Here is a 14,163-nt window from a genome sequence, read left to right as displayed (position 1 = left end):
AACATTAATATTTATTTCACTTTTGCATAAGATCTATAGAGTGACCATATTTCTATATATCACTGTAGATTTCTACCAATGACTATCTAGTTTTAGTTTTCTATATAAAGTACACATGAAGCACTATACATTGCCTGTCCACCCTCTCCAGCTCTCACAAGATCAGCACTATACATTGCCTCTCTACCCTCTCCAGCTCTCACAAGATCAGCACTGTGCACTGCCTCTCTACCCTCTCCAGCTCTCACAAGATCAGCACTGTGCACTGCCTGTCCACCCTCTCCAGCTCTCACAAGATCAGCACTGTGCACTGCCTGTCCACCCTCTCCAGCTCTCACAAGATCAGCACTGTGCACTGCCTGTCCTCTCCAGCTCTCACAAGATCAGCACTGTGCACTGCCTGTCCACCCTCTCCAGCTCTCACAAGATCAGCACTGTGCATTGCCTGTCCACCCTCTCCAGCTCTCACAAGATCAGCACTGTGCACTGCCTGTCCACCCTCTCCAGCTCTCACAAGATCAGCACTGTGCACTGCCTGTCCACCCTCTCCAGCTCTCACAAGATCAGCACTGTGCACTGCCTGTCTACCCTCTCCAGCTCTCACAAGATCAGCACTGTGCACTGCCTGTCTACCCTCTCCAGCTCTCACAAGATCAGCACTGTGCACTGCCTGTCCACCCTCTCCAGCTCTCACAAGATCAGCACTGTGCACTGCCTGTCCACCCTCTCCAGCTCTCACAAGATCAGCACTGTGCACTGCCTGTCCACCCTCTCCAGCTCTCACAAGATCAGCACTGTGCATTGCCTGTCCACCCTCTCCAGCTCTCACAAGATCAGCACTGTGCATTGCCTGTCCACCCTCTCCAGCTCTCACAAGATCAGCACTGTGCATTGCCTGTCCACCCTCTCCAGCTCTCACAAGATCAGCACTGTGCACTGCCTGTCCACCCTCTCCAGCTCTCACAAGATCAGCACTGTGCACTGCCTGTCCACCCTCTCCAGCTCTCACAAGATCAGCACTGTGCACTGCCTGTCCACCCTCTCCAGCTCTCACAAGATCAGCACTGTGCATTGCCTGTCCACCCTCTCCAGCTCTCACAAGATCAGCACTGTGCACTGCCTGTCCACCCTCTCCAGCTCTCACAAGATCAGCACTGTGCACTGCCTGTCCACCCTCTCCAGCTCTCACAAGATCAGCACTGTGCACTGCCTGTCCACCCTCTCCAGCTCTCACAAGATCAGCACTGTGCACTGCCTGTCCACCCTCTCCAGCTCTCACAAGATCAGCACTGTGCACTGCCTGTCCACCCTCTCCAGCTCTCACAAGATCAGCACTGTGCACTGCCTGTCCACCCTCTCCAGCTCTCACAAGATCAGCACTGTGCACTGCCTGTCCACCCTCTCCAGCTCTCACAAGATCAGCACTGTGCACTGCCTGTCCACCCTCTCCAGCTCTCACAAGATCAGCACTGTGCACTGCCTGTCCACCCTCTCCAGCTCTCACAAGATCAGCACTGTGCACTGCCTGTCCACCCTCTCCAGCTCTCACAAGATCAGCACTGTGCACTGCCTCTCTACCCTCTCCAGCTCTCACAAGATCAGCACTGTGCACTGCCTGTCCACCCTCTCCAGCTCTCACAAGATCAGCACTGTGCACTGCCTGTCCACCCTCTCCAGCTCTCACAAGATCAGCACTGTGCACTGCCTGTCCACCCTCTCCAGCTCTCACAAGATCAGCACTGTGCACTGCCTGTCCGGTTTGTGCGGCAGTGATGGGATGTGTATAATCATAGTGGTACAGGCAGTCTGGTTTGTGCGGCAGTGATGGGATGTGTATAATCATAGTGGTACAGGCAGTCTGGTTTGTGCGGCAGTGATGGGATGTGTATAATCATAGTGGTACAGGCAGTCTGGTTTGTGCGGCAGTGATGGGATGTGTATAATCATAGTGGTACAGGCAGTCTGGTTTGTGCGGCAGTGATGGGATGTGTATAATCATAGTGGTACAGGCAGTCTGGTTTGTGATGGGATGTGTATAATCGTGGTACAGGCAGTCTGGTTTGTGCGGCAGTGGGGGATGTGTATAATCATAGTGGTACAGGCAGTCTGGTTTGTGCGGCAGTGATGGGATGTGTATAATCATAGTGGTACAGGCAGTCTGGTTTGTGCGGCAGTGATGGGATGTGTATAATCATAGTGGTACAGGCAGTCTGGTTTGTGCGGCAGTGATGGGATGTGTATAATCATAGTGGTACAGGCAGTCTGGTTTGTGCGGCAGTGATGGGATGTGTATAATCATAGTGGTACAGGCAGTCTGGTTTGTGCGGCAGTGATGGGATGTGTATAATCATAGTGGTACAGGCAGTCTGGTTTGTGCGGCAGTGATGGGATGTGTATAATCATAGTGGTACAGGCAGTCTGGTTTGTGCGGCAGTGATGGGATGTGTATAATCATAGTGGTACAGGCAGTCTGGTTTGTGCGGCAGTGATGGGATGTGTATAATCATAGTGGTACAGGCAGTCTGGTTTGTGCGGCAGTGATGGGATGTGTATAATCATAGTGGTACAGGCAGTCTGGTTTGTGCGGCAGTGATGGGATGTGTATAATCATAGTGGTACAGGCAGTCTGGTTTGTGCGGCAGTGATGGGATGTGTATAATCATAGTGGTACAGGCAGTCTGGTTTGTGCGGCAGTGATGGGATGTGTATAATCATAGTGGTACAGGCAGTCTGGTTTGTGCGGCAGTGATGGGATGTGTATAATCATAGTGGTACAGGCAGTCTGGTTTGTGCGGCAGTGATGGGATGTGTATAATCATAGTGGTACAGGCAGTCTGGTTTGTGCGGCAGTGATGGGATGTGTATAATCATAGTGGTACAGGCAGTCTGGTTTGTGCGGCAGTGATGGGATGTGTATAATCATAGTGGTACAGGCAGTCTGGTTTGTGCGGCAGTGATGGGATGTGTATAATCATAGTGGTACAGGCAGTCTGGTTTGTGATGGGATGTGTATAATCATAGTGGTACAGGCAGTCTGGTTTGCGCGGCAGTGATGGGATGTGTATAATCATAGTGGTACAGGCAGTCTGGTTTGTGCGGCAGTGATGGGATGTGTATAATCATAGTGGTACAGGCAGTCTGGTTTGTGCGGCAGTGATGGGATGTGTATAATCATAGTGGTACAGGCAGTCTGGTTTGTGCGGCAGTGATGGGATGTGTATAATCATAGTGGTACAGGCAGTCTGGTTTGTGCGGCAGTGATGGGATGTGTATAATCATAGTGGTACAGGCAGTCTGGTTTGTGCGGCAGTGATGGGATGTGTATAATCATAGTGGTACAGGCAGTCTGGTTTGTGCGGCAGGCAGTGATGGGATGTGTATAATCATAGTGGTACAGGCAGTCTGGTTTGCGCGGCAGTGATGGGATGTGTATAATCATAGTGGTACAGGCAGTCTGGTTTGTGCAGCAAATTCCCCCATCCAGCTAAACTCGTGCGTAACGTGGCCATCTCCCAAATTAATGAAGTAACTACCAATTGAGGAGGTGGCCACATATATAAAAGCAAAGCAGCCGCCTGTAATGAGGGACTCCTACTGGTCAAATAGGCACATTGTATGTGTTCATAAAAGACAAAACTGTAGCGTGTCTGCCTTTAGCGCCAAGGCTCAGCGGTTCTGACTGCGGGGAGTATAAAAATAAAACATCATTATTAAACAATAAATAAAAAGCATTACACGCTCCAGGGAGTTGGATTTTGGAGACAGAGTAGCAGTGAGATCTTTGAAATAACAATTGCTGGCTGAAACCAGCACGATTCTTGTTTGTTTTGTCTTCTTGTTAGTTGTCTTTCTGTTTTGGCCATCGTGCCTTTTCTTTTGAAAAGTGTTTTGTTTTGTTTAAATATTTTATTTATAATAATTCTGAGCAGCAGCTCTTCATAGCTTGCAGTCTTGTGTGTGTTCATTTCCTGGTCTGATGTCACCACCAGCCATCCGGGTGACAGAGCAGAAATATAAACACTCAGTACAGACTGAAACAAGGACGAACAGTGAAACAGACAGTTAACCAGTCTGCTGGTGCATGCGCACTGTAAACAGACCCTTTATATTGCAATTTTAGTTGTGTCCAGTGTGATTGACAGGTGATGTCACGGCCTTGCTTTAGTTATTGTGACATTATTGAAAAGAACAGGTTCCTAACAAACGGAATGGGAGTGGAGTAGGGTCCAGCTGCTGTAAAATTAAAAACCAAGCTCTTTATATTGAGGTCTATCAGACCCCCACTTGGGTTGGTCTTCATACCTAGCAGGATTTGACGAGGGTCCCTCTCTGTGTGAGAGTGCGTGTGTGGGGGGGGAAGTGGAGTGTAGTGTAGGGTTTGACCAGGGTCCCTCTCTGTGTGAGAGTGTGTGTTGGGGGGAAGTGGAGTGTAGTGTAAGGTTTGACCAGGGACCCTCTATGTGTGAGTGTGGGAGGTCTGGAGTGTAGTGTAGGGTTTGACCAGGGTCCCTCTCTGTGTGAGTGTGGGGGGTCTGGAGTGTAGTGTAGGGTTTGACCAGGGACCCTCGTGGTGGGAGTGGAGTGTAGTGTAAGGTTTGACCAGGGACCCTCTCTGTGTGAGTGTGGGGGGTCTGGAGTGTAGTGTAGGGTTTGACCAGGGACCCTCGTGGTGGGAGTGGAGTGTAGTGTAAGGTTTGATCAGATCAAGCTTAAAATTAAGAAAATAGCAGATTTTTTTAAACCTCTTATTGACGGGGTGGGGTTACAAAACTAGAAATAAGCAGGTATTTGATTTAAGGTAGTTTATCGAAGTTAGGTTGCTTATTGGTCGTTTTGTAACTTGAAAGGTTGTTCAAATGTGTTTTAGAACAAAAAAAATTAAGTCTCAAGTGAATAAATGAGGCTGACCACCGGGGTCACTGTTGCCTGCTTCTTTCTTGTAAAGTCTGTCAAGTTTAACCTTTCTCATTGACTCCTATTGACTTCTGCATCTAGATTCAATCTGATAACTAACAAATGATTATTCTGAGGACCCACAGCATGTGCATTGTGTTCACTGGTTTTTCAGTCTGAGGTTACTGTATCTTTGGGAAACAGAGTTAGTTTTTCTAAGGTTTTGCAGGCAAAGGAAAGTGCTTTAGAAGAAGTGTTTGTGATCCTCAATTTGTACCACGTCAGTATATACAGTTTACCCTCTTGAGGTGCAAGCGACATTTGTCCCACAAATACAATGACAATCACGTTCCTGGTGTTGCAATGAGGAGCACGTTCCTGGTGTTGTAATGACGCTCATGTTCCTGGTGTTGCAATGACGCTCATGTTCCTGGTGTTGCAATGATGTTCACGTTCCTGGTGTTGCAATGAGGAGCACGTTCCTGGTGTTGTAATGACGCTCATGTTCCTGGTGTTGCAATGACGCTCATGTTCCTGGTGTTGTAATGATACTCATGTTCCTGGTGTTGTAATGATACTCATGTTCCTGGTGTTGCAATGAGGGGCACATTCCTGGTGTTGTAGTGATACTCATGTTCCTGGTGTTGTAGTGATACTCATGTTCCTGGTGTTGTAATGATAGTCATCTTCCTGGTGTTGCAACGATACTCATGTTCCTGGTGTTGTACTCATGTTCCTGGTGTTGTAATGATAGTCATCTTCCTGGTGTTGCAACGAGGGGCACGTTCCTGGTGTTGTAATGATACTCATGTTCCTGGTGTTGCAATGACGCTCATGTTCCTGGTGTTGCAATGAGGGGCACATTCCTGGTGTTGTAGTGATGCTCATGTTCCTGGTGTTGTAATGATAGTCATCTTCCTGGTGTTGCAACAAGGGGCACGTTCCTGGTGTTGCAATGACGCTCATGTTCCTGCTGTTGCAATGAGGGGCACATTCCTGGTGTTGTAGTGATACTCATGTTCCTGGTGTTGTAGTGATACTCAACTTTCTTTTGTTGTAATGATACTCATGTTCCTGGTGTTGTAATGATGCTCATGTTCCTGTTGTTGTAATGATGCTCATGTTCCTGGTGTTGCAATGAAGGGCACGTTTCAAATGTCCTGACAGCTGATCTGCTCATCCAAATTGTCAGTTTCCTCATTTTAAGAAGAAACCGTTTGAACTGCTGAGTTCCTTGTGTACTTGAGGTGTTAAGGACACATGACTTGTGAATGAAAGCTGTATAAATACTGCCCTGCAACCTCTATTCTTACATCTGAAAAAATAAAATACCACATAAAGGCTTGCTTGCGGTACAGCTTACCAGAGTATTGCCTCACACAACAAGGTGTGTGTGAAACACATTGACCCAAAACATGGTGAATCAACTAAGAGTGTTAATGTGACAATGATACAATGCTGAATGAATGAGTGTGAGGCCTCAAACACACAATCTTATAGATCAGACAGCGAATTACAATTTCACACACGTGTTTCAGCACAGTACATATTTGTATGATATGTTTTTTGTTCCTCATGCCTTGTTGTGTACCAGTACCAGAATTCAGCACTCTACACTGGCTGGTTAAATCGCTCTGTGAGGATGTACCCCCCAGCCATATGACTCCATGCCAGTCCTCTACATTGAATGATTGAAAATTCTAGCTATAATTAAGCTGTGAATTTTTTTCCAGGACTGTGGGGAATTAAGTCAAGAGCAAGAAAAAAATAATAGAAGAAGAAGAAGAAGAAGAAGAAGAAGAAGAAGAAGAAGAAGAAGAAGAAGAAGAAGAAGAAGAAGAAGAAGAAGAAGAAGAAGAAGAAATAAATCAAAAGACTGGGTGCATCGAGTTATAAATGAATACACATGTAGCAGTCCAGATGAATAGGAATTGATTTTCATCTTTAATAGCATCTCACTTACTGGCAGTACTGCTGAGATTGTCTGATTATACTCATAAAACTCTCAGTTTACTATACGTTTGCCAAAGCACAACATGGAGATTATTGTTTTCTGAAGACAACTTTTGTGATTGAATTTTTACGTCTGGCATTTCCAAACCAACAGATCACAGAATGAAAATGAAACAGAAATGAATCCCTAGCCTCGCCCCCTGTAGCTGTGTACTCATGATGAGCCACGCCCCCTGTAGCTGTGTGCTCGTGATGAGCCACGCACCATGTAGCTGTGTGCTCGTGATGAACCACGCCCCCTGTAGCTGTGTGCTCGTGATGAACCACGCCCCCTGTAGCTGTGAGCTCGTGATGAGCCACGCCCCCTGTAGCTGTGTGCTCGTGATGAGCCACGCCCCCTGTAGCTGTGTGCTTGTGATGAGCCACGCCCCCTGTAGCTGTGTATTCTGTACTAATTTTCTCTTGTAATTCTGCTATTTTCTGTGTACCCTGGGTGTGTGGGGTGTTGTTCATTAACTCCCTGTATAGAAAGATACACATTGACTATCTTTTTTTTAACAAAATTGGGCTTTTGTAGCTAAGCAATTGATCTCATGAGGCAATGGAGTTCCTTAATAAAACAGCCAGGTTAATAGGATCTACCCACTGAAAACTCATTTAACTGAATCAAGAATGAAACCCCCTGGTGATGAAAGGTGAAGGATTTGTTCTTAAGTGTCATTTATCCCCAAGACAACACCCTTTGATCACCTAAAGCAAAACCGCATCTGCTTGGCAGGAGTGGAGAAGGTCATGGAAAACCTGTAGATGTAGATTGAACAGTATCAGTTGGAGTGGGGAGTGACCAGTCAGGCTGAGCTGTGTTGAACAGTATCAGCTGGGTTGGGGAGTGACCAGTCAGGCTGAGCTGTGTTGAACAGTATCAGCTGGGCTGGGGAGTGACCAGTCAGGCTGAGCTGTGTTGAACAGTATCAGCTGGGCTGGGGAGTGACCAGTCAGGCTGAGCTGTGTTGAACAGTATCAGCTGGGTTGGGGAGTGACCAGTCAGGCTGAGCTGTGTTGAACAGTATCAGCTGGGCTGGGGAGTGACCAGTCAGGCTGAGCTGTGTTGAACAGTATCAGCTGGGCTGGGGAGTGACCAGTCAGGCTGAGCTGTGTTGAACAGTATCAGCTGGGCTGGGGAGTGACCAGTCAGGCTGAGCTGTGTTGAACAGTATCAGCTGGGTTGGGGAGTGACCAGTCAGGCTGAGCTGTGTTGAACAGTATCAGCTGGGTTGGGGAGTGACCAGTCAGGCTGAGCTGTGTTGAACAGTATCAGCTGGGTTGGGGAGTGACCAGTCAGGCTGAGCTGTGTTGAACAGTATCAGCTGGGCTGGGGAGTGACCAGTCAGGCTGAGCTGTGTTGAACAGTATCAGCTGGGCTGGGGAGTGACCAGTCAGGCTGAGCTGTGTTGAACAGTATCAGCTGGGTTGGGGAGTGACCAGTCAGGCTGAGCTGTGTTGAACAGTATCAGCTGGGCTGGGGAGTGACCAGTCAGGCTGAGCTGTGTTGAACAGTATCAGCTGGGTTGGGGAGTGACCAGTCAGGCTGAGCTGTGTTGAACAGTATCAGCTGGGCTGGGGAGTGACCAGTCAGGCTGAGCTGTGTTGAACAGTATCAGCTGGGTTGGGGAGTGACCAGTCAGGCTGAGCTGTGTTGAACAGTATCAGCTGGGCTGGGGAGTGACCAGTCAGGCTGAGCTGTGTTGAACAGTATCAGCTGGGTTGGGGAGTGACCAGTCAGGCTGAGCTGTGTTGAACAGTATCAGCTGGGCTGGGGAGTGACCAGTCAGGCTGAGCTGTGTTGAACAGTATCAGCTGGGTTGGGGAGTGACCAGTCAGGCTGAGCTGTGTTGAACAGTATCAGCTGGGTTGGGGAGTGACCAGTCAGGCTGAGCTGTGTTGAACAGTATCAGCTGGGTTGGGGAGTGACCAGTCAGGCTGAGCTGTGTTGAACAGTATCAGCTGGGTTGGGGAGTGACCAGTCAGGCTGAGCTGTGTTGAACAGTATCAGCTGGGTTGGGGAGTGACCAGTCAGGCTGAGCTGTGTTGAACAGTATCAGCTGGGTTGGGGAGTGACCAGTCAGGCTGAGCTGTGTTGAACAGTATCAGCTGGGTTGGGGAGTGACCAGTCAGGCTGAGCTGTGTTGAACAGTATCAGCTGGGTTGGGGAGTGACCAGTCAGGCTGAGCTGTGTTGAACAGTATCAGCTGGGTTGGGGAGTGACCAGTCAGGCTGAGCTGTGTTGAACAGTATCAGCTGGGTTGGGGAGTGACCAGTCAGGCTGAGCTGTGTTGAACAGTATCAGCTGGGTTGGGGAGTGACCAGTCAGGCTGAGCTGTGTTGAACAGTATCAGCTGGGCTGGGGAGTGACCAGTCAGGCTGAGTTGTGTTGAACAGTATTAGCTGGGCTGGGGAGTGACCAGTCAGGCTGAGTTGTGTTGAACAGTATCAGCTGGGTTGGGGAGTGACCAGTCAGGCTGAGCTGTGTTGAACAGTATCAGCTGGGCTGGGGAGTGACCAGTCAGGCTGAGCTGTGTTGAACAGTATCAGCTGGGTTGGGGAGTGACCAGTCAGGCTGAGCTGTGTTGAACAGTATCAGCTGGGCTGGGGAGTGACCAGTCAGGCTGAGCTGTGTTGTACAGTATCAGCTGGGTTGGGGAGTGCCTTGACCACTGAGATGGGGCATCATGATTAGAAAGGAGGAACGGCCGAACTCAAGAGCTGAACTCAACACCCAGGAATAATTAATACTGCGATTATTGATTTGTGTTTAGCCAGGCTAATGCTGAGTCAATATCTCCCAGAGGAGTTCACACCCTGAGTTGTAATGCAGTAAGAGTTCAGCTGTTCTGAGGAGAAATCAATAGCTGGCCAGCGTCCGAGTGCAGATGTCAAGATCCTATTGATCGCTGGCTTGCTCGAGCATGGCAGCGTCTCACTGCCTCTCAGCTCGTCAGGCTGCACACTTTCCTGGCTCTTGACGCCTGTCTGTTACGAGCATTCAGATGAGGTTAATCATGAAGCATATCATTCAGATGAGGTTAATTATAAATAGTATCATTCAGATGAGGTTAATTATAAATAGCATCATTCAGGTGAGATTAATCATGAAGAGCATCATTCAGATGAGATGAATCATGAAGAGCATCATTCAGATGAGATTAATCATGAAGAGCATCATTCAGATGAGATTAATCACGGAGCATCATTCAGATGAGATTAATCATGGAGAGCATCATTCAGATGAGATTAATCATGGAGAGCATCATTCAGATGAGATTAATCATGAAGAATACCACCGAGCAGACGGATCTGAGAGGCCCTTCAGGCTCAGCACTGTGCTTAGTCACTGCATTCAAAATGAATTATGTGCAGCCCCTGTGTTTGCAGATTATCAGTTAATTCAGAGTGTTCAGGCTCTCTCTACCACTTTACTATCGTTCGCAACTTTGGTAGTACTTGAACTCAGTTCAAGTGAGAGGGGCCATTGGGGGGGTTGGGGGGGGGGGTGGGGGGGGGGGGGGTTTGGGGGTAGTAGTGGGCTTGGCAAACGAACCTGCCCAGATGGAATGGATTTGCTAACGGTTGCAGGATTGTGGTAAATGTTCAGATTAACTGTGATTGCAGGTCTAGCAGGATTGTGGTAAATGTTCAGATTAACTGTGATTGCAGGTCTAGCAGGATTGTGGTAAATGTTCAGATTAACTGTGATTGCAGGTCTAGCAGGATTGTGGTAAATGTTCAGATTAACTGTGATTGCAGGTCTAGCAGGATTGTGGTAAATGTTCAGATTAACTGTGATTGCAGGTCTAGCAGGATTGTGGTAAATGCTCAGATTAACTGTGATTGCAGGTCTAGCAGGATTGTGGTAAATGTTCAGATTAACTGTGATTGCAGGTCTAGCAGGATTGTGGTAAATGTTCAGATTAACTGTGATTGCAGGTCTAGCAGGATTGTGGTAAATGTTCAGATTAACTGTGATTGCAGGTCTAGCAGGATTGTGATAAATGCTCAGACTGTGATTACAGGTCTAGGAAGGAAGACTTCACTAAGGACTGCAGACAGCTCTAGCAGGATGTTTTTTGATAGAAAACTTTCGGTAAAGTTGACAAGTTTACAGCTATTTACTGCAAAAAACTAATTCAGATTACATTGCAATTTTACAGATTTGTTTTAAACAGTGTAGGGCAGTCTTTCTGTATTTATTTATTTATTTATTGCATTTATATACGCTTTTTATACAAAAGCATCGCAAAGCACTGTACAGTACATAGCAGAAAAAAAGAACAAACCACAATACATTTGTATAGCATGTCACACATACAACTGTCACAGTCAGACCATTAAAATAACACATTTAAATAACAGAGCAATAATAATAATAATAATAATAATAATAATAATAATAATAATAATAATAATAATAATAATAATACATAAGCAATAATTTTAAGTTACGTTTCTACAGTGGCTTGAGAAAGTATTGACCCCCCTTGGCATTTTTGCAATTTTGTTGCCTGACAACCTGGAATTAAAATGGATTTTTAATTGGATTTCATGTAATAGACATACACAAAATAGTCCAAATTGGTGAAGTGAAATGAAAAAAATAACTTGTTTAAAAAAATTCTAAAAAATAAATAACGGAAAAGTGGTGCGTGCATATGTATTCACCCCCTTTGCTATTAAGCCTCTAAATAAGATCTGGTGCAACCAATTACCTTCAGAAGTCACATAATTAGTTAAATAAAGTCCACCTGTGTGCAATCTAAGTGTCACATGATCTGTCACATGATCTCAGTATATATACACCTGTTCTGAAAGGCCCCAGAGTCTGCAACACCACTAAGCAAGGGGCACCACCAAGCAAGCGGCACCATGAAGACCAAGGAGCTCTCCAAACAGGTCAGGGACAAAGTTATGGAGAAGTACAGATCAGGGTTGGGTTATAAAAAAATATCCGAAACTTTGAACATCCCACGGAGCACCATTAAAGCCATTATTAAAAAATGGAAAGAATACGGCAGCACAACAAACCTGGCAAGAGAGGGCTGCCCACCAAAACACACAGACCAGGCAAGGAGGGCATTAATCAGAGAGGCAACAAAGAGACCAAAGATAACCTTGAAGGAGCTGCAAGCTCCATAGCGGAGATTGGAGTATCTGTCCATAGGACCACTTTAAGCCGTACACTCCACAGAGCTGGGCTTTACGGAAGAGTGGCCAGAAAAAAGCCATCGCTTAAAGAAAAAAATAAGCAAACACGTTTGGTGTTCGTCAAAAGGCATGTGTGAGACTCCCCAAACATATGGAATGTACGCTGGTCAGATGAGACTAAAATTGAGCTTTTTGGCCATCAAGGAAAAAGCTATGTCTGGCACAAACCCAACACCTCTCATCACCCCGAGAACACCATCCCCACAGTGAAGCATGGTGGTGGCAGCATCATGCTGTGGGGATGTTTTTCATCGGCAGGGACTGGGAAACTGGTCAGAATTGAAGGAATGATGGATGGCGCTAAATACAGGGAAATTCTTGAAGGAAACCTGTTTCAGTCTTCCAGAGATTTGAGACTGGGATGGAGGTTCACCTTCCAGCAGGACAATGACCCTAAGCATACTGCTAAAGCAACACTCGAGTGGTTTAAGGGGAAACATTTAAATGTCTTGGAATGGCCTAGTCAAAGCCCAGACCTCAATCCAATTGAGAAGCTGTGGTATGTCTTAAAGATTGCTGTACACCAGCGGAACCAATCCAACTTGAAGGAGCTGGAGCAGTTTTGCCTTGAAGAATGGGCAAAAATCCCAGTGGCCAGATGTGCCAAGCTTATAGATACATACCCCAAGAGACTTGCAGCTGTAATTGCTGCAAAAGGTGGCTCTACAAAGTATTGACTTTGGTGGGGTGAATACTTATGCACGCTCAAGTTTTCTGTTTTTTTTTTGTCTTATTTCTTGTTTGTTTCACAATAAAAAATATTTTGCATCTTCAAAGTGGTAGGCATGTTGTGTAAATCAAATGATACAAACCCCCAAAAAAATCTATTTTAATTCCAGGTTGTAAGGCAACAAAATAGGAAAAATGCCAAGGGGGGTCAATACTTTCGCAAGCCACTGTACATTAAAAGGCAATAAGATAAGAAAGACATTTTATAAAAGTGCGTTTTTAGTCTTGACTTGAAAACTGTAACGGTCCCAGCTTCCCTGACAAATGAAGGCAGAGCATCCCATAATTTAGGAGCTCTACAAGAAAAAGCCCTCCCTCCTCCCGTGTTGCTTTTGCTGGCCCTGGGAATAACCAGCAGCCCCGCATCCTGTGATCTCAAAGTGCGGTTTGGAAGACACGGGGTCACTAAATCCTGCAAATAACTGGGCGCTAATCCATTCAGGGCCAGCACACCTTAAAATCAATTCTATACTACACAGGGAGCCAGTGTAAAGAGGCCAAAACAGGGGTAATATGTTCCATTTTCCTGGTTTTAGTCAGAATTCTAGCGGCGGTATTCTCAACAAGCTGCACACGTTTTGGGACACCAGAAAAAAGTGCATTACAATAAGACTTTAGGGTCCAAATTGTTTTTCTTAAACACAGGCTTTACCACAATTAAGAGCTAAGGGAACTAGACTGGAGGAAAGTGAACCGTTTATAATGTTTAAAATGTGGTCATTAATAACACTAAGAACATCTTTTAATAGTTTTGCAGGAATAGGATCAAGAGAGCATGTAGTAGCTCTCATATGTTGAACTTGCTCTGTCAGTTCCTGTAAGGTGACAGTAGCCTTAATAGGTGTAGCTAGTAAAATTGTGCAGGAATCCTCCTTAATAGAAGGGGTCTGTGGAATCTCATTTCTGATGTGTAGTATTTTATTTTTAAAGAAATGTAAGAAGTCATTGCAGCTGTGAGAGGAGCCAGTGTCAAGGGTAGGACTACTAGGGAAGGTATTAATTCATTTATCTAAGGTAGAAAAAATCAATCTAATATTATTTGTATTTGTTTCAATTAAATTAGAATAATATGATGATCTAGATAACACCAGAGGCTTCCTATATTTAACCAGGTGTTCCTTCCATGTGATGTAATGAACGTGTAGTTTAGAGTCCTGCCCTCTCTGTTCTAGATTACGATCCTCATGTTTCATCTCATGAGTTGCATCATTGAACCAGGGGGAGCTTTTTAAAAGACACTCTCCTAGTTTTGATTGATGTAACAGTATCTAAGGTACCACTCAATCTAATGATGAGAACTCAGAGTGGTAATGAGCTCAAGACATCAGA

The sequence above is a fragment of the Polyodon spathula genome, chromosome 5 (assembly GCF_017654505.1).
Source record: "Polyodon spathula isolate WHYD16114869_AA chromosome 5, ASM1765450v1, whole genome shotgun sequence".
Taxonomy (NCBI): Eukaryota; Metazoa; Chordata; class Actinopteri; order Acipenseriformes; family Polyodontidae; genus Polyodon; species Polyodon spathula.
This window is presented reverse-complemented; position numbering follows the sequence as displayed.